The sequence below is a fragment of the Pleurodeles waltl genome, chromosome 8 (assembly GCF_031143425.1).
Source record: "Pleurodeles waltl isolate 20211129_DDA chromosome 8, aPleWal1.hap1.20221129, whole genome shotgun sequence".
NCBI lineage: Eukaryota > Metazoa > Chordata > Amphibia > Caudata > Salamandridae > Pleurodeles > Pleurodeles waltl.
In genome coordinates, this window is record NC_090447.1 from 199,087,232 (window position 1) to 199,107,201 (window position 19,970).

Below are 19,970 nucleotides of genomic sequence, written 5' to 3' on the forward strand. Positions count from 1 at the left end.
ATAATGTAAATTCTGTAATAATGTTTGATTTTTAAAATATCTATTAGGTGCAGGCTGCTGGGTTTGTAGGGGCAAGCAGTGGGAATTTATTCAAGTAATAATTAAATAATTAATGTAGTACTAATTATTTAATTGATTACTAATGTTGTTAACATTGTTATACTTATTTATTTCAGTTGCATTTTAAGTGTGGGCTGCTAGGTTTGTGTGGGAAGATAATAAAGTAATACATAATTTCATTGATAATTAATTTTTAAATTGTTTAATAACTATGTAAATTGTTAAATTATTTTTTATTTTGATGTATAATTTATTTTTGGGACAGAACAGCCTAGCCTTTTAATTTCCCCGTCCAATTTCAGCCCCAGGAACCTCATCCCCGGGGCCCAGCCTTCTATTATTATTATTTATTTTTTTGGAGGGGGGCCGTGCAGCCTGGGGACCCCATCTCCCGGGCCTGGCCTTTAATTATTTTTACTATATTTATTGGGGGGGGTGGTCCATCTCCCTATAACCACCCAACCTTGCACCACGCAAGGGCTGTGTTCATTAGGGTTAACTGCAGGGCCTGGCTTGGGGTCAGTTCCTGCAGGCACCCCCCTAAGTACCCAACCCCATGCTGTGCATGGCCTTGGCCATGTGCAGAATGAGTTGGCCGCAGGTCCACGTGGCCACCTCCCCTGGCTGATTCCAGCCCCAGGGAACAATACCCCAGGGCCTGGCCACAGGGCACCTAGTGTGCATTGGGGACAAGGAGGGGATCCTGAAGGCCCTCACAGTCTCAGTCGGTTACCCGCCTCCTGCAGGAGCCAGCATTGCTTTTGCACACAGGGAGCTGCAAAAGATGCAACTCCCTGTCTGCAAAAGCAATTTTTACCTCTGTTTCCCTTCCTAAGGGCAAACCTTCACTCATAGCAAGACAGAACTGTTTGACAGCTCTCACTTGCTGTGAGTGGAGTGTTTGCTTTGACTTTGCAGCAGCTGTCAAAGCTGCCGCCAAGTCAGAGCAAACAGCTGTGTCTCATGGATGGGCACCCCAGGACACAGCAGGAGTCGGTCCTTGGGGTGGTGGTCCCGGGGGGCTATTACTGGCTCCATGGAGGGAATGTGGTGCACGGCACCCCTTCAACTTTCCCTTTAACCCTGGGGATGGGGCGGTCAGGGGGCTACAGAGGGCTGACTTGCCCTCCTGCATCAAATTCTATGTTAGCCCAGGAAGGTGGTGGTCCCGGGGGTACACAGAACACCTCCTACTTCAATTACTACATTTTGCCATGCGGAGGTGGTGGCCCCTGGGGCAAAGGGAGGGCCATGCGCCCCCTCACATTTTGCAAATAGTATGCCCCACTGAGGTGGCAGTCCCCTGGACAGTAATAAGCCCAGGAGGGGGCCCATGCACCCCCTCCTTACTTTTTTTATATGAACCTGGGCCTGGCCCACCAGGGGGGCTCTAAAAAAACAAGCACACTTGATTTTTAAAATGTTTTTACCATGAATTTGTGGTGTTTATTTTCTCTGGTGGGGTTCATCAGACCTCTTTATTTTTTTGTTACTCTTTTTATGGTACTCTGCTGAAGCAGAGTCCCGAGAGCGCTGCCAACAATTCTTTGTTGAAGTGTTGGCAGCCAATCATACCTGTGCATTTCCCAGCATAAGCTCGAAATTATTCACAAAGAGCTCAGGACCTCAGATATACAAATGTATTTTCCCTTTAATATCTCAAAAACTACTGAACTGGTTTACACCAAGTAACTAAAAGCACAATATGAGTACCGAAAGATAGCTTTCTGCTAAATTTGGTCTGATTCCGTCCAACAGTTCGGGTTGTAATTGTGTTCAAAACTCTTATGGGAATTAACATAGGAAACACATATTTTTTGATCCACCTTTTTTCTTGGCCCCCATTTGAAAGATCACTCCAACACTTTCTGTGTGCAACAACAATCACTGGGGCACTTTTTGGGGGACAATTTTGTGAACATTCATCAAATGGTGGCAAAAACGTAGGAAAGTCAAAATGCTAGGTAATATATACACATATATATATATATATATAATATATATATATATATATATATATATATATATATATATATATATATATATATATATATACACACACTCACACACACACACACAAATTCAAAAAACCAAAGGCTACAGTGGCACTATAGTTAGGCTCATATTTAAATATACCAAACCATAGAAATTCACCAATTATAGTTAGAGTTATCTTAAGTAACTATAACTCGTGCCCTAAGGTAACTAGAACTCACACCCCACCATGCAATTTTTTTTAAATAGAAAAATGTACTGCAAATATAACATTGATTTATTAAAGATGTCATCAGTGCCGTATTTTCTGGGGTATTTAGCAGTGCATGGCGAGGGTACAAGTTATAGTTACCTTTGGGCACAAGTTGTTCTTTTTTCTTATAGCCCCGGGTAGGTGGTGGTCCCCAGGGCTGTGGTGGGTGGGGCGGTTGTGTGGACCCACAAAATATTTGTATAAAGCTCCACGGAGGTGTTAGTCCCTGTTGAAGTGTTGGCAGCCAATCAGATCTCAGCACAAGATTGGGAGGGGGTTGAAAATCCTTTGAGTCCCTATATATACAGATGTGGACTTTCTTTAATTTCTCTAAAACTACTGAATGGATTTACACCAAATAATGAAAAATGTCGCTTTCTGGACCAAGAGCTACCTTTCTGCCAAATTAGGTGTAATTCGGTCCAGTGTTTTCAGTGCTATCGCTGTTCAAAATCCCTCTGAAAAAATGAATGATGTAAACAAGTTTTCTCTGCCCTCGCTTGAGGGATCACCCTGAAACTTCACAGACAGCAGGTGACGTGACTGACACTTTTTTGGGAAAAGTTTGTGAAGATTCATCAACCGGCACCAAAGATATAGGCAAGTAAAAAAATGCTTTTTCTATAAAAACTAGCTCCTAACTATAATAACCTAGTGGGGATTGCCACTAAGTAATACATGTATTATTTTTATAATTTTTTAATAAGTACATTTTTGCTGGATTTTACATTTTTTATGTTTTAATAATTTGGCATTTTTTAGTTTTTGCAATGTATTTGGTAAAATTTTTATGATATATATATATATATATATATATATATATATATATATATATTTATTATAACAGTACACTTGAAACTCAAACAATTAATAGAAGGTAATATATGTGTTTTCATAATAGTGTTACTTTATGTGTACATATAAAATTTACACACGCATATATGCGTGTGTTTATCTAAGTATATATACACTTACTGTTTTAAACTATATATATATATATATGTATATATATATATATATATATATAAATATAAAAAAACAATATTTGTTATGTTTTTTCAACAATGTTAGTGTAAAATGGTATTTTGTTCAATATTTTCATACTTGCTATTATAAGTATAGTAAAACAATATTTTTGTAATCAATATTTTTGCCACAATGTTTTTGGTCACAATATTGTTGGGCCCGATATTCAATCAATCAATCAGGATTTATAAAGCAGAGCAAATCACCTATGAGGGTCTCAAGGTGGTCTCAAAGCGCAGATATTATGTCAGTGGTCCACAAATTAGCAACAACTAGAGAAGGGTAGTTTAGGGGGTACAGTAAACGTCTGTGTTTAATGCAGTATTTGGGAATGGTGCTGGTCTAGTATTGGAATACCATGCTATGAATAGAGATCTGGATAAGTTTATCTGTTTTGCTGGGTAGGCCTGACTAGTGCAATGATTGTGTGTATATGTGTGTGATATGTATGATTTGGTTATGGTTTGGGAAAAGGTTAGGGTGTATGACAGAGCAACTAAGGTTATTGTTAGGGATATGTGTGTGTGCGTACAGAATTATATGTTCACCTACATTTGCAGATAAATCCACAAATGAATGCTGCCCAGTAGCTCATCCCTAGCCCTTTTTTTATACTCTGTTTTTATTGAGTTTAGAGAACATAACCAACAAAAACAATACATTGCAGTGCGTATCAATGTAAGATATTACAGAATCTATTTTAGCACATTCCTGTAGGACGGAGCAAGCATGCCCTCTGGAACTAGAATCTGTGGCACCCACTGCTGCAGGAATTACCCTTCACCTTCCCACCCTCAGAGGATTCACATGAAACCAGGCCGAACATATCTCAGGAATTACATATTTACAACCTCACCACAACTTGTAGTGGCTTCTCTAAGTAAAGCAACGTTCACTTAATCAGTCATCATCATCCGTGCTCCCCTCTGTACTTAACTCTTCCACACAAGTGAATTGTTCCAATAATGTCCCCCATGCAATCAGATCCGTTAGTCCCCCTCCTCTCTACGTGTCATCCGCATATATTGTTCTTCAGCAGCATCCATTCCATTAAATCTCATATCCAGCAAGGGATGGAAGGGTTCCGGGCGCTCATCCAACCAATGGCCACCCTACGCTTGGCCAGCACCAAGGCCAATTGTGTGAGTTTATATGGGATACACCCATCTCCTGTGTCCTCCTCACCACCCCTAAAAGGCAAGTCACAGGTGTTACTTCTAGCCCCAGTCCTGTTACCTCCTCTGCTCTCCCAACTACCTCCCGCCAGTATCGGTGCACCATCTTACAGGACCAAGCCAAGTGTAGACAGGAAGCATTTAACACGCCACGTCTGGGACCCCCCCTTTGCTGGGTAATGTATGTCCTATGCACAAAGTTGAAGTGTAATAGTTTGAACCTGTTGTTGCAGAACACCGTACGCACCAGCGATAACGCCATTGCCCAGTCCACATCTTCCATAAGGTCCCCCAGTTCACGCTTCCGGGCTTCCGGGCCATGCACACAACACTCATAGTGCCCGGTTGATCCTCCCGGAGGGCTTTATAAAACCGAGTGATCAGATGGATCCCATCACCCCAATACAACATCCTACTCAATACCATCAACGCCTAAGGGGCCACTGGGATCTCCCTAGCCACACTCTCCATTTTAGCATATTGCAAGAACTGACCTGGGCCCAAGCCGAACGCGTCCCGTGCATCTGGGAAGGAGATAAACTCTCCATTGGGGAATAAGTCTCCCGCCACTTCACATCCTCCCAACCTCCAACCTTCCATTGACATTAAGTCGTCCAGTCCCAGATCCTCAGTTCTCTATCAAACGGGACACGTCGAAGAACTTTCTTAACAACCTGCTCCTATATCCAGGCATTAACCTTGACCAGATATGGAACCTCAGACTCAGACCGGCCGTCCGACATCAGTAGATGCGCCAGCACCTTCACACCTAGCATTCCTACAAACAGTCTCTTCTCCCAATTGTCCAATGAAGTCATCCACTTTGCAGCATGTTGTAAGTGCGCTGCATACTAATAATATCTAGGCCCGTATTTATACTCCGTTTGCGCCGAATTAGCGTCGTTTTTTTCGACGCAAATTCGGCGCAAAACTAACGCCATATTTATACTTTGGCGTTAGACGCGTCTAGCGCCAAAGTATGGGCAAATAGCGTCATTTTTTGGCGTGAACGCCTTCCTTGCGTTAATGAGATGCAAGGAAGGCGTTCCCGTCTAAAAAAATGACGGCGACGCAAATGCGTCGTATTTATACTCCCGGGCAAAAATCACGCCCGGGAGGTGGCGGGTCAAGAAACCCCGCATTTGCGCCACTATTTAACGCCTGGGTCAGGGTAGGCGTTAAGGGGCCTGTGGGCTCAAAATGAGCCCACAGGTGCCCTCCCCTGCCCCCAGGGACCCCCCCTGCCACCCCTGCCCACCCCAGGAGGACACCCAAGGATGGAGGGACCCACCCCAGGGACATTCAGGTAAGTTCAGGTAAGTATAATTTTTTACATTTTTTTTTTTTTTTGGGTGGCATAGGGGGGCCTTATTTGTGCCCCCCTACATGCCACTATGCCCAATGACCATGCCCAGGGGACATAAGTCCCCTGGGCATGGCCATTGGGCAAGGGGGCATGACTCCTGTCTTTACTAAGACAGGAGTCATTTAAATGGCGTCTGGCCGTCGAAAAAAATGGCGCAAATCGGGTTGAGGCGATTTTTTTGCCTCAACCTGACTTGCCCCATTTTAAGACGCCCTAACGCCATTTTCCCCCTACGCCGGCGCTGCCTGGTCTACGTGGTTTTTTTCCACGCACACCAGGCAGCGCCGGTCTGCTAGCGCCGGCTAACGCCATTCCATAAATACGGCGCCCGCATGGCGCTTCAGAATGGCGTTAGACGGCGCTAAATTTTTTGACGCTAAACTGCGTTAGCGCAGTTTAGCGTCAAAAAGTATAAATATGGGCCCTAATGTTAGGAATTGACAAACCTCCCTCTTCCATATCCTTCTGCAGTGTAAACAATGCCACCCTACTACGCCGCCCAGCCCACACCAGAGAAATCAACAAGCTGCCTAGGAGATTAAAATGCAGAGAAGATAGCGGAAACAGAGAGTTCTGAACCAGGTAAAGACACAGTGGCAGGAACACCATCTTGGCCACAGCCGTTCTGCCCATCACCGAAAGAGGTAGTCTGTTCTAAAACAGAACTGAGCGCTCGAGGCCAGTAACCATTCGTTCCACATTATACTTTTCATGCGCCACCACAGTATGAGTCACCCAAATACCTAAATATCTAAAGCTTTTAAGCTCCCACCGGAGCCCCACTACGGTAATTTCTCCTGGGGGGCACCGCAGAGAGAACCCAGTGGGAACAGAAGTGACTTCTGCCTATTCACCTGAAGACTCGACACAGCCCCAAAAGCCTCCAACATCTGCAACAACACAGGCACCAAAACACTGGGCTCACGAAGATATACCAAACATCACCTGCATAGAGGGAGAAAGTGTGGGTGGTCTGCCCCACCCGAATACCCCAAGGTTCCAGTTCCTCTCGGAGCCAGTGGCTCCACTGCCAAGGCAAAGAGTAACGGCGAAAGCTGACAGACCTGCCTGGTCCCCTTGCCAGTCTCCCAGGATTCCAAGAGCTCTCCTCCCACCCCAACACAAGCGGAGGGGTGCAGTGTATAGCAACTTCACCCACACACAAAATTGTGGGCCAAACACCATACCTCGCAGCACCGCCAGGAGGTAGCCCCATTCCAGTATGTCAAAGGCCTTCTCCAGGTCCACTGACACTAGTGCCAGTTCATCCTCCTCACCCTCAGTTTCATGCAGCACATGCGCCAAGCGATGTAAGTTATAAGTTGTGCTACGACCAGGAAGAAAACCACATTGATCACCATGCACCAAGCTTCGAATCACTCCTCGAATCCGAGTAGCCAATGTCTTGCAAAGGATCTTCACATTATTATTCAGCATTGTAAGTGGGCGACAGGAGGGGGGATCCCCCCCTGGTTTGAGCATCAAACAGACAATGCCTTGACGCATGGTTTCCGGCAGTATGCCCCGCTGCTGCGCCTCCTCAAACACCACCAACAATTTCTCAGGCAGGAGAAGGGGAACCGCTTGATATAGCTAAATCGGGAACCCATCTCCCCCCGGTGACCTAGATTTCGTCATTGCCTCCACCACCTCACTCACTTCCCCTACAGTTATCGCAGCCTCAAGAGTCTCCCTACACTCCAGTTCCAGCCGGGGGAGCCACATGAGCTGCAGAAATCCCCTCAACTCATCATCTGAGACTAAAGCGCCAGCCCTCGATACTCGGCGCAGATACTCCACCAATACCTGAAGGATATCCTTGCACTTGGTAACCCGCCGGCCGCATTTGGACCTCCCCGCTGGGCTGTAACATTGCAGCCGGCTCCTTATGGAGCCGGCGGCAAAGTGGCAGTGTGGCCAGGCAGACAGTGAAAATCGCGACAGGGCTGTGCCTGGGGGCCCCTGCACTGCCCATGCCAAGGGCCCCGCGACTCTGCGTACCGCCAGCCTTTCCATGGCGGTGTCTACCGCCGTGGACAGGCTGGCGGTAAGGGGAGTCAAAATCCCCAGGGTAGTGCTGCAAGCAGCGCTGCCCTGGCGGATTCTGACCACTGGGACATCCATGGCGGTAAACCGATGGTCCCAGCGGTGTGACGGCAGTGCTACCACAGCGGTCATAATATAGCAATTCATACCACCAGCCTGTTGGCGGTACGAACACCACTTTAACCCTGGCAGTCGTTGACCGCCAGGGTTGTAATGAGGCCCTTAGTGTGTCCCAACAGTTGTTCACCATGTTGTACAGCCGGAGTTGCTCCCTCTAAATCTCTTGTGTTGTTGGTGTCTGACGCTTCAGAACTGCCTACTTGTCCTCCCACTTGGTGAGTTCTTGCTCCATTTGTTTATGCAGCCCACATGCGGTACCTATGCAAACCCCTCTCACTAAAGCCTTCAGTGCCTCCCATTCCGTGCCCCTAGAATCCGTAGTGGACCCGTTCAGGTCCATGTAATCTTTAACGGCAACCGCCACCTTATCCAGACACTCAGCACCTGTCAAAAAATCCACAGGCATGCGCCAACTACATGTTAACCCATTGCTCTCGGCTCCCTACTGCAAGTGCATCAACACCGGTGCATGATCAGAGAGAAACCTACCCAGATGTCTAATGTCCAGAACCTGTGAGGAGTTCAGTCCCCCCAAGAGAAACCGATCCAGTTGACTATATGTGTTATGTGTCTTAAAATGACAGGTGTACTCCCTGACCTCCGGGTGTAGTTCCCTCCATGCATCCCATAGCCCTAAATTGCGCATTACCTCCGCGAGAGATCTCGTCATCAGTGGCTTAGTCCCCAATCTAGGCGGACCACGATCCATCTCGCCATCCAAGATACAATTGTAATTGCTGGCCAATATGATAGGCGTGTCCACCCCATTCCCCATAATCTCAGGCATACTATCATAAAAGGAGTGATCATCTATGTTGGGCGCATAAATGTTCCGAATAATGAGGGGCCCTGAACAAGTACATATCTCCCCTCAACATCTATTTCACTGTGTACATGGGTAAAGGGGACCCCAGGTGCAATCCATATTGTCACACCTCTTGCGTAAGAGGAGAAGGACAAGGAGAACATTTGACCCCGCCATTTCTTTGCTAGCTTTTGAGTCTCCTCCTCAGTCATATGTGTTTCCTGGAGACAGGGTCTATTAACCTTATGACGCTTCAAAAAGGAATGCACCCTGTACCATGTAGTGTAATTCTTCAGACCCCTGATGTTCCACGTCAGTATGTTAATCCGCGACCCATACCAAGACTTCATTGCCTTCTGTCCCACTGGCCCTCCATCCCTCACCTCCCTCCCAGGGAGATAAAGCAGGGTGAGTGCACTGCTGTTGTAACCTTCAAGGATTTGCAAACCTGACCAACCAGATAATCCAACTCCCCATTAGCCATCCCGGATGAACAGTAAAACAAACACATCAAACCATACTGTAGATCCATATTTGTGAATGCTGCCAGGACAACAGCCTAATCCCCAACTCCCCAGCTACTAGGTCCTACCACAACTGCGGAGTAACCACCCCCAATCCTGAACGCTATATTCTTGTAGTTGAATACCTAACAACAGGAATCAGTAAACATTTTGTCCCCCCGTAAAACACTTGTGCAAATTCAAAGTCAAGTAATACCCCCTCGAGAACCTGACTTGCATCACAGCACCCCCCACTATGCAGCCCAGGCGCCTCCCGCAGAGACATCGGCCCCCCATCAGCAAAGAGTGGCCACAGCCATCAGACCTGAGCAACAAAGCCATGTATCCGCAGGGAACTTCTCCACCCCCTGATCCAAAGTTCCCACCGATCCATCAGCCAGTCCTGGAGTTAGCACCGCCATTGTCCCATTGTGTTGAATCTCAACTCTATTAGCGCTATCAATGTCCACCACCTGTTCCATGGTGCCCTCCATCTGTCTCTCCCTGCGAGTTCTCCAGTCCGGACTGGCCGCACCAGAGGCACGATGAACCTGTCAGGACCAACTTTGTCCCACATCCCCAGCCATCTCCAAACCTCCTCCGGTCGTTCAAAAAAGTGGGATTTCCCCCCAGATAGCACCTTCAGGTGTGCTGGGTACAGAAACATGCATCTGATGTTCATGGCACAGAGCTTTGCTTTCACCTCCTTAAACCCCTTTCTAGAGGTCTGAACCTTGTTTGTGTAGTCCGGATAGATGGAGATTTTACCGTTCTCAAAGACCGCCCTTTCGGATTCACTGGCTGCCCGCAAGATATAGTCTCTGTCTTTATAGTTCAGTAGTTGGGCAATAATAGCTCTCGGGGGCGCCTCGGGTTGAGGAGGTGCCACCACGGCCCTATGAGCTCACTCCACCAGGAACACCCTGGACAACCCAACCGGATGCAGCATGTCTTTAATCCAGATCTCCACAAAACCTTCCACCTTAGCCCCCTGTGCACGCTCTAGGAACCCCAGCAAGCGGACATTATTCCAGCGGGACCTGCCCTCTGCATCCTCCAACCTTGCCTCCAGCCTTACGACCGTGGAATTGACCTGCACCATCTATTTACTGAGAGTGCCTACCTCTGTCTGCAGCTCCACAATGGAACCTTCCGCTACTGTGACCTTCTCAGAAACCTTTCTGAGGTCCACTTGCAGGAGATTTACCTCCACCGCCACCGTTTCTATCTTCCCCTCGAGGGCCACTCTGGAGCCCTGTATGGACATAAGAAGTTCAACTTGCGAGTCACCGACGTGCTCAGAACATCTTTGGCCCCCCAAATTGAGTCTGGCACTGTAGGATAGGCACCGGCGTGGTGCATTGTTCCATAGTATTCCTCTGCCGCTAAATTCATTTCAATGAGTCAGGTTTGTACTGTATCTTATTTGTTATTTTTGGCAAATTACAGGAACTCTGACTTGGTTGGGATGAGCTTCCAGTAGGCGCTGGGCATTTAGGTCTGGATGATGAGCAAGCAGTGTTTGAGGTGTTGGATGTCGGCATATTGGTGAATCTTAATGCAGTTATCTGTGAGTAGAGCACCATGCCGCTTCATGTAAAGGTTGAAGATAACAGAAGACAGTATAGAACTCCAGTGGATACACAGATGATAGGGTTGTTTTGTTACCAGGAGGTGCCAATAAGACAAACTAAGTCAGTTGGAAAGGTAGGAAGAAAATCAGTGAAGGACGTTGCTGGTGAATCCCATTCGAGACTCCAAGAAGTGTATGAGTGTGGGATGTCGAATCTGTCATCAGCAGAAGAGAGGTCCAGCAACAACAGGAGGCAGGGGACATGAGATTATTGAAACCACAACAGCTACATTGTTTCACCATAAATATTTGGAATACATAGGAAAATAAAATATCAGCACAAAAGTGTATAATAAATTATCATGCGCAAATGTATAATTTCATCAGCAAATCAGATAAAAATAAACATCACATGGCCTTAACCTCCAATCACTAACACACTAAATGAATAATTATTCAGCACCCTCTATGCTACTGTCATCCGGAGATGCTAGAACATAACTAGATATATTAACAATAACATGTAAAGTGAATGAATAAACTAAAACGAATCAACAAAAATGCCGGATGAATGTTTCAAATCATAGTGGGACAGGGGAAGATTCATCGAGAGAGGGAAGAGAATAACAGTGGAAATAAACCATTGCATCACAGCCTGTCTGTGTCCTGCAGAGTTTGTGAGGAGAGAATGTAGGCGGGAAAGGGGGGAGAGAGAATGAGTGACAGAGATAACTTCCATCATGGACAAGATGGTGTTTGTACAAAAATGTGAACTATTTAACATACACCATAAAAACACACTTCTACACATCATAGAAAACTTGTCCCGAAAGAAATTGTGCTACATTAAGGTATACATGTAAAATCAAACATGAAAATGCATTCTGCTTATGGGTATTAATGCAGAGATAAACCCATAAAAATCTCTTACACATTTACCCAGCCATACATTCACTCCCCAACTTATCCATACATGCACCCAACCAAACACCTATGTACTCACTCGTCTATTCAATTGCTCACACTTAGACCCATATTTGTACTTTTTTAGTGCCACATTTGCATTATTTTTTTACGCAAAAGCGGTGCAAACTTACAAAATATAATTATGTTTTGTAAGTTTGCGCCGCTTTTGCATCAAAAAATGACGCAAATGCGGTGCTAAAAAAGTATAAATATGGGCCTTAGGCTCATTTTCATTAGCACCTGTTCTCAGTTCTCACAATCAGACACAAAAATCAAGGCAGCACTTTCATTTTTAGTAAAGGCAGATCTATTGACTTTGCCAACACTTGTTATAATATCGTTAAACACACAGATAAACTGTGGATATCTTGAACACCTGGAAATATATATTTTCTATCACTGTCAAAGAAAAATATGTACAGTGAATAGGGCCTTCTTTCGGTGTGGTACTTGCCACCACTCTTCTGTTTATACATATAGCTTTGCTGAGGCATGGCACTGGAAGATTTATAGAGGGCGATCAAGTGAATAACAACTAATAGATCTCAAACCCCAGCTGAGGCTATCAAAGAAACGTTCTAGAATGCCTCTTGCTGACGATTACTAAAAATGCAGAATAAGGCAAAGAGAACTGTTTTTCTTTACACTGTGGATTAGCCCGTTTATAGTAGTAAATAGTAGTATTAAGCAGCGGCGTAATTGTGATTAAGTAAGATTGTTTAGGGTTACAGCTGAAATATGTTATCCTCTGAGAATCACCACAGAAGGTTGTGCGTTTTTGTTTTAGTTGTGTAAAGTATGTAATAAAGTGTAAGATGTAAAATTGACAAAAAAATAGCATTTTTCTAGAAAAGTGCTCCAAATCTTGGGCCAGATGTATCATGCATTTTTGCGGTCACAAACGGCCCAATTGGGCCATTTGCGAATGCAAACATTTATTTTGGTATGTATGAATTCCGGTTTGCAATTCGGTATCTTGTTACCAAATCGCAAATTGGAATTGCGACTACCTACTGATTCGGTAATAGGAAGGGGCGTGTCAAGGGTGTCCAAATCGCAGCGGTATGCAGGAATGTTTTGTGACGGAAATGTGGTCGCAAAACATTAGCATTTTACCACCTACTTCAAGTGGGTGGTAACCCATTAGCAAACAGGAAGGGGTCCCTCAGGGACCCCTTCCCTTTGTGAATGCATGCAAAAACATGTTTTAAGATCAGGCAGTGGTTGTGCAGACCACTGCCTGCTCTTAAAAAATGAAAAGAAAACTATTTCATTTTTCTTTTTCAAACGCATCCCATTTTCCTTTAAGGAAAACTAGCTGCATTTACAAAACAAAAAGATTTCTTTATTTAAAAGCAATCACATACATGGTGGTCTGCTGAGCCCAACAGGCCCCCATCCCTGTGACTTTAGCGTTTCGTAATGGGTCGCAAATTGTGACCAACCTCATGAATATTAATAAGTTAGGTTGCTTTGCGATCCAATAGGAAATGCAAAATGAAACTCCATGACTTTCATACATTTGAATAGCGATTCTGTAATTACGATTCGCAGGGAATCACAATTAGGGAATCACAATTTTATAAAATGATACATCTGGCCCCTTGTCACTACTATTTTTTGGAAGTTTGTGCCAGACATTTATCTCATAAGGTCAAATTGGTCAACACAAGTGTTCAAATGACGTTTTAATTAGTCACTGTAGAACACTTCAGAAAGGCGTAGAGCTGGAAACTTAAGTTAATGTATCAGCAAATAAAGTTCACTGTTAGTTTTATAGTACAGTCGTTCCCGGCATTGATGAAAATCTGTCCTACGGATCTACTTAGCGCAATACTGTGCTTAACAAATGGCCAAAAATGAAACATATGTATTGTTGATTTTCAATTAAACTTGACAGTGGCTTTAGAAAACCGTGGGCAAAGACTCAAGTGCAAACATTTCGAGTTTGACATAGTGCAGAAAACGCACCAGTTTAGCAAACTGTACTCGTGGAGTTAAGCATTGGCATTTTGATTTGAGTAGTTGGAACCCAGACATTTGGGTGATATTTAACTCAAGTGGATTGAAAATAACATTAGAATAAGAATGACGTGATTAAGGGCCATATGTACGAACACATTTTCCTATTGACACAGAATGGGAAAAACCCTTTGATACGTCTGGCTGTAGATCACACATTTTAAGTTGCAATTAGCCTGAGTGTTGTAATGTGGTGAAGCATCATTTAGAAAGGTGAGTTCTGGCCAAAATATGTTTGTGTTGTGTTTTCAAATTCAGATATAGGTGGTAGGTTGTTATTATGTTGTTATTATCAATATTAAGGCGTTGTTTGCATTGTGTGCTATATTAATGGTGATATAGATCAATTTTTACTAATACATTAGTGACACAGAAGTTAGCATATGGTGACTTACAAACCTTCATTTAAAAGCCTAACAGAGAAATTAACAAGAAATATAAACTATGCAAGTTTCAAGTTTATTATTTATTATGTTACGGAACTCCGCTGGAGGTCTACATAAGATGATCCATATTTATAAAAACCATGCAAAAAATAAAGGATGAAACTTTCCTAGAGAGTTGATTAAATTAATACAATGTTAAAAAACACTTAAAATAATTAAAAACTCGAACACAAAACATTTAATTTGGAGGAATGAGGAGGGATTGAAATACCGTATTTACCGTCGTATAACACGCACTGGCGTATAACACGCACCTCATTTTAAGAGGAAATTTCTGGAAAACAAAACTTACATTTATATCGGCGTATAACACGCACACATCATTTGCCCCCTATTTTCAGGGAGAAAAAGTGCGTGTTATACGCCGATAAATACGGTAACTCAGAAGCTGTACTAAAGAAAAAAGTGAAACAAATAGGGGGCAGCCATCTGTGACTATGAAGCAATAAGGCTGGACAAATTAGAATAACATGTTTCAAATCTTGGACGCCACTATGGCAAAGATTACAAATGGCGGGGGAACTGAACCATCTGGCCTGTGATGTATTAAAGGGAAGCAGCAGCCCTGTCACAGCAGGAGCCAGAATCTTCCCACCCCATGGGGCATGTTCCAGATGTGTAACCCTCGGCCTTAAGGTATCAGATATTATGTGAAAGCTCTGCCTTTGTATGCAAGCCTGGATGTCCTGGCAGAAACTCACAGCTCAAGTTGCAGTCCTAAGTGGGAATTTGAGCAATGCTGAAAAGAGAGTGAGAATTACAGAATAATCTAATTGCAGATGATCAATGGCATATAGAAAATTCCTGCTCTGTGGCCGGCTAATATGTATTTTTATAGCAGTGACCGCAAGGAGTCATCGCTGCAGGCCATCAGGTTAACCGTCCAGCGAATTACTGCAGCCAGACCTTGAATGAAGGAACTGCGCAAGCCCAGCTCAAGTCTTAATGTTGGTCCTGAGAAGGCAGAGTTTACAGATAAGATATTCCTCAAGACACATCCCTCGAGTTCATCGAGAAAGACCCATTTAGAAACCGCAATATGTTCTATGCCATAGAGTAAAGACGGGGGTACCTATACCCGGTAAACCTCTAGGAGATGTTTAAAGTGCTTTCTGCCCATTGCCCTATGTAGGGCGTTCAGACCATTAGCTTGGGATTGAGCCTTCCTTCGGTTGTGCTCGATATGCTCTCTATCTTTAAGTTTCCCACAGACTATTTTACCCATGAGGTTACTCTTTCGAGGTGTTGGGCTCCCAAGGTCCAGCAAAAATTACTGTACTTTAGTCTTTTGTTGCCATGAAAGCACATCATTTTGCTTTTAGAGCAATTTCCCTTAAAAAAGTGGGCTTTGGTATATTGCCCGAGGGCGTGAAGGCGATTATTAAGCCCCTTTGGGGTACGATCTTATATGATTATGCCATCTGCGCAAAGCAGGCAGCATAACGTTCTACCTCCTAGTTTAGGGGCGAAACCCTCACACTGAATTAAATGAGCAGGTAAGTCTGAAAGATGCAGAGAAAATAGCAATGGGGCCAACATACACCCTTGTTTTAGGCCGTTTTTTGTTGGAATGGCATGAGATAGGTCTCGTTCACCCCTTAACAATACTCTGCACCAGGTGGAGGAGTGAAAGGCTACCACAAGGTCAGGGAGGATACCAGGCATGCCTAGTCTAAGAAGCTTCTTCCAGAAATGGACCCGATCTACTTTGTCAAATGCTATGGAGAAGTCTACAAAGGCTGCATAGATCACTTCCCCTTTCAGAGAGACATATTTCTCATTAATTACTTGCAGGGCTGAGATACTGTCAGTTGTTTCTTTTGAAGCCTGTCTGTTCCAAGGGGATAATTGTATTCCTTTCTGCCCAATCATTAATCTGCAAGAGCAAAAATTTGGCAACAAAATTTCTGACCTCATCCGCAATCTGGTGGTAAATATCAGGGCAACTTCGATACCCTTTTTTATATAGTGGGACAATTATGCTAGCCTTCCAGGATTGAGATACGTTGTTGGCTTCGTAGCAGTACTAATACACCGGAAATAAGATACTACACCAGGAGGATATGTCGTGTTTTATTAACTGTGTAGGGATTTTATCTGGCCCCTTTGCGCCAGAACTACGCATTCCTCTTTTAGAGTGTAATGTGAGTATGAGGAATTGTTTCTGGTTTGGGGGAATTCCACAGTAGTCCTGTTAGATGCATAAAGGTCAGATAGGAAGGCCGACCAGCTTGATTCATTGATAGATGTTGGAAGGGGCATGGTTCTCGTATCACATCCCTCTTCGATCAATGACCAAAACCACCTGGTGTGGCTTGTAGAGACTGCTTCTCTTACTGCAACTCAGACTAAAATGTGCACGTTTGTAATATGGTGGACAATGTGACCTCCATTCATATGTGACAGTGGGGGTCATTATGAGTTTGGTGGACTGAAAAGTCTGCCTGCCAAACTCCTGCGGACAAGTTGCCGCTAGAGCGTCTGCCTTCCCGCTCGCCCCATTACAGCCTACAACATTAATGCCGGGTCATGATTGAGCCGCGGCAGTGCTGCAGTGCGTAGGGTGCAGCTGCACCGGTCACGCTGTTCACTGAATACATATAGTGAACAACACAACAGGGTTATCCATGGGGGACCCTGCACTGTCCATGCCAAGTGCACCAAAATTGTAGGGGCTCCCCTAGGGCCACCTTCACCCCGTCTCCATCAGCATTTACATGGAGGTGCTACCGCCATGTAAAAGCTGGTGGGGAGGGGTGTCTTAATCCCCAGGGTGGTGCTGCTTGCAGTGCTGCCCTGGCAGATTAGGACAACCAGCACCGTCAGTCCGTCCTGTGGAGGTAACTGGCAGTGCTGGCATTCCGACCATGGCACAACTGCCACGGTTGTAATGTGGCCGTCAGACTGGCACCAAAGCGGTCAGACCACTGCTTTGGTCGAGGTCAGACCGCCAGGGTTGTAATGACCCACATTGTGTTTTGCCATGAATGGTGTATAAGTATTTGATGAATATTAGAAATGAAGTATATTATGAACATGAATTAATAGTACTTATATTGAGTTAAATGGATTTTATTAGCATGAGTTACATGTGTGCAGAAGATAAATGCACGTTTAAATTATGCCTAATATGTTGTAAATAATGTTTGCAATTAAAGAAATTGCTTTGCATATTTGATTCCAGTTGTAAGGTGCGCAATAGGAATTATGGCCCTCATTACAACCCTGGCGGTCGGTGTTAAAGGGGCGGTAAAAGCACCAACAGGCCGGCGGTAAAAAAAATGGAATTACGACTGTGGTGGAAACCGCCAACATAGACAGCCACTTTAACACTCCGACCGCCACGGCGGTACAAACAAACAGCATGGCGGTCACCACCAACAGACAGGCGGAGGACAATGCACCGCCCACAGTATCATGAGAGGCCAATCCGCCACCTTTTCTGGGCCGGATTCACCGCAAACAAAAACACGGCGGAAACAGGACTTGGAAGGGGAAACGCTCACCTCTAAACACCCCACGAGGAACCATATTCTACCTGCCATTGTCTTCCTGCTCCTCTACCAGGAGCACGAACGCCGACGGCGAAGACCACGGTGAGTACTGCACCTATGACACAGGGGAGGGGGGAGGGAAAAGAGAGTGACACACACATGCAATACGAAACACCCCCACCCCCACCCTCACCTACTACAACACACACACAAGTACATGTTGATACATTACATTTACACCTCCCAACCCCCCCTGGAAGAATGCAAGGACAAAAGGAAATGAGTTGAACGATTGTAATCAATAAAAATCCAGTACTCATAAAATATATATACACTATTAACAAATATATACACCAGGAATTCAAGCCCATGTACTGCACCTACATAGTCCATGGACCACTGGGCCCAAAATGCATGGGCAAGGTCCACACAAGATACCCAACCAAAATGGAGAGAACACTGCAGGGGCATCAAATCGAAATAAAACAGGCACCTCAGAGGGAAGGGAAGGGGGGCACCTCATCCGGATCAGTGCACGACGCCAGATCCATGAGGGGGCTCCATGCCCATTGATGTATCCTGGGGAGTGCAAAGCCACAGTCTCACAAGTCTTTACAGTGGGTGGTTTGCCCACTGCTGCATCCTGGGGAGTGCAAAGCCACAGTCTTACAAGTCTTTACAGTGGGTGGTTTGCCCACTGCTGCATCCTGGGGAGTGCAAAGCCACAGTCTCTCAAGTGGATGCCTTTCTCCACTGGTTCTGGAGGGGGCTTTGTGCCCAGAGTGCTTCATCCTGCCAAGGACTGAGGTAGTGGATGTAACTCTCCACTGGTTCTGGAGGGGGCTTTGTGCCCAGAGTGCTTCATCCTGCCAAGGACTGAGGTAGTGGATGCCTTTCGCCACTGGTTCTGGAGGGGGCTTGGTGCCCAGAATGCTTCATCCTGCCAAGGACTGAGGTAGTGGATGGGATACTCCACTGGTTCTGGAGGGGGCTTGGTGCCCAGAGTGCTTCATCCTGCCAAGGACTGAGGTAGTGGATGCCTTTCTCCACTGGTTCTGGAGGGGGCTTGGTGCCCAGAGTGCTTCATCCTGCTCGTGGCGGCCCCAGTAGCATCGGAGCTTGCGGCGCTCATGGGCCTGCGGTGCTGGTGGGTGGCTCAGTGAGTGTGCTGGTGACGGCGGTGTCCTTGGCAGTGGTGCTGGTGGCGGCGGTGTCCTTGGCAGTGGTGATGGTGGCGGCGGTGTCCTTGGTAGCGGTGCTGGTGGCGGCGGTGTCCTGGGAAGCGGTGCTGGTGGCGGCGGTGTCCTTGGCAGAGGTGCTGGTGGCGTAGGTGTCCTGGGAAGCGGTGCTGGTGGCGGCGGTGTCCTTGGCAGTGGTGCTGGTGGTGGGGGTGTCCTGGGAAGCGGTCCTCATGGCAGCGGTGTCCTTGGTAGCGGTGCTGGTGGTGGCGGTGTTCTAGGAAGCGGTGCTGGTGGCAGCGGTGTCCTTGGCAGCGGTGCTGGTGGCGGCAATGTCCTTTGCAGCGGTGCTGGTGGCGGCGGTGTCCTGGGCGGCGGTGTCCTGGGAAGCGGTGCTGGTGGCGGTCTTGTCCACCGGGCAGGTTGGCGGCGACTTCCCTTTCTTTCTCTGCCCCTTCCCCACTTTGGATGGTGGCGCAGCTGTCTTGCCAGTCCCAACTGTAGTCCTGGGAGAGCCCTTGGTGGCAGGTGTTTTGCCTTTCTCCCTCCAGGCTGTGGCCAACTTCTTATGTTTCTGAAGTGGGGGACTGTCCGTGGTCTGGCTCTGTGGCACACTGGCTGCCCTGCTGCTTGGCACACGCCAGAAGCCGGTTACTGCTGGCAACACTGTTCCTGGTGATGTGGTGGCTGAGGTGCTGGGTTGGGACCTGGAATGGCGTGCCCTAGGGGACGGACGGGGTGGGGGAAGAGGTCAACATTTAAGAGGAAAAGTTTTTTAGACACACTGGGATGGGTAGATGGAGGGGTTTGGGAGTAGAGGAAGAGGTAGTGGTTGTAGGAGGTGTACGTTTGCTGACTTTGGGTGGAGGTGCATGGGCTGGTGGCTGTCGTGAGGTGGATGGCTGTTGGGTGGGTGTGTGCCTGCGTTTGTGTACTTTGGGA